Source organism: Triticum dicoccoides, chromosome 2B, assembly GCF_002162155.2.
Source record: "Triticum dicoccoides isolate Atlit2015 ecotype Zavitan chromosome 2B, WEW_v2.0, whole genome shotgun sequence".
NCBI classification, from domain to species: Eukaryota; Viridiplantae; Streptophyta; class Magnoliopsida; order Poales; family Poaceae; genus Triticum; species Triticum dicoccoides.
In genome coordinates, this window is record NC_041383.1 from 501,074,314 (window position 1) to 501,076,615 (window position 2,302).

Genomic DNA, 2,302 nt, shown 5'->3' on the forward strand with positions numbered 1-2,302 from the left:
CATTTCTCCAGACGCCTACTGACGATGATAAGCAGACCATTAGAATGGGGAAAGAGAGGCGTGAACATTATTCTACACTAGAACTGCACCACCGCCTTGGCCCCCCAAACCATACTCGAAGACTCCCTAAGGAAAACGTGAAAAAAATCACCCATGCGGCTGCATTACAGGTCCGAGTCTGAGGTATGAGTTTAGTGTCAACAAAAGGTGGGACGATTAAGATGATTTTCAGAGAAAACCAGTGAAAAAACCAGAGTTGGACAAAAAACAAAGAGAGGAGGGGAACATATGTAAGGTTGGATGGAACACTCTGCCGGTCAGAAAAAGGAACACTATTATTTGACGAGACAATAACTAAACTAAATGTGATGGGAAGAGCAAGTGTGTGACTTGGCGCAACGAGAACCAAAGCTGGAGGCAGTCTCAGCGGTGTCGAAATGGGCGAGGGAGTCTAGGTCCCATGTCGTGAGGCACCATCACTAGCATGGAGCGGCCACGCACCCTCAGATGATGCGCTCCCTCTCGTCGGCCATCACCCTTGCTTCTGCCATGGCATTATTAAGCTTCACCTACCTCGCCTTCTCATCAAAGACAGGGGCGGGCAGGCGGTGGCTGCACGGTGTGTCATGCATGCTTCCTTTCTAGTGAGGGCGTGAAGATGGAGTCGCATCTTCCACACGTGTCTTGCGGGACTTAATAAGCACGCTCTTGAGGACGAGATGCTCGTCGTCCAACTAGTTTATTTCAACATCGTCCATCATGTCGGGGTCTTCCTCATCATCGACATGATCCATCATGTACTAGGCGTTCTCCGTCTTAATGACGACGACCAACTCCAGCCCAACCATCTCATGCGTTGTCCTTCCTCTTCCTCTGTTAGATCGATCCACTCTGGACATGGGTGCGACAACATGGTGAGGAGGAGGAGGAAATGGAAGTTTAGGAACTAGAGAAGGGAGAGGAGGAGGTGCGAAGGCGAAGCAAAGTAGCCGAATAGGGAAGTGGAGAAGTGGATAGAGGTCGACGACGACACTTTTATAGGCGAGGGTGGTGAGGAGGCGAGAAAAGGCATGGGATGGAACACATGTGGCCAAATAGACACGCGGCGAAGAGCATTAATGGGTGCATGTCTTGATAAGAAACCCAGCTGCATGTTGGTACGTGTGGTAGGAAGAGGAAGAAAACAAGTGAAATTCCCTCCCACATGGACAGTTGGATTTGGAGAGTGCTCCAAAGCTACGTTTCCACCTCAAAATATGGAGGCTACGGCACTGTTTTGGAGCACTTCATGTTTTTAGCGACGTGGTATCAACTCTGCTATATAATATGGAGGCTACGACACTGTTTTAGAGCACTCCATGTTTTTAGTGACGTGGTACCAACTTTGCTATATAATGGTATTTTATCGTCTTTGCTCTATTTTGTTGGTTATTACTGGGTTTATATGCTTTTGGTGAGAATTTCTCTAAGCTAGGACGATAACTATAGTTGTCATCCATTATGTGTAGAGAAAATATAGTTGACTCGATCGACAATTTATCATTTGCACGAGTTTGTGTTGCCAGATACGTTGGCTCTCTTCGGATTTTGCAGTTGATGTGTCTATTGAGGAGAGCAATTAGCTAGCTGTTGATGTGACAACTTTGATATCTTTTTCCATGTTATTCTGCGACATGGTTCAGTTTCTCTAAGGGATCTAGGACACGTCAACAATTGATGTGGCAACTTTGATCTCTGGATTGGTGGTGATGTATTGTAAGTCTGTTGAGGTGATGCTCCAACTGATGGTTCTTCAGTGCCTACTAGATCTCGTTTCAAGCGGTGAGTGGATAATGTGGTCTTTAAAGCCTGGCATGGTGTGGGCGCTTGCAGATGTCCCTTTCCTTTACTGTTGGTTCAGCGCGATTACAATCTCCGAAAGGCGGCAATCAATCAGAGGAAGAAGAAGGCTAATATGATTTTAATGTAATTTTATGTTTTATCAGTCATTCTACGTCTAGTTGTGTTTTTATTGTACTACATGTTTTCCTTGATATTTATCGAACCTAAGATGCTCCTAGGATGTCTTTCTTATAAAACTAGTATTAGCTGATTTGAGTCACTGGTGGTCCATTCAACCTGTAAATTTGGAAAAGGATGGTTTTGTTTTGGGTACAAAACGTCAATAGCCTCTTAGGGTTCCCACAAAACTTTCTTTGAAAAGTTCTCAAGAAATTAACATTACAATCTTTTTACTTGTTTATTTGAGTATGTATCACAATTTATTTTATTAGTTTATTTGACTGGTGTATATTTGGGACCC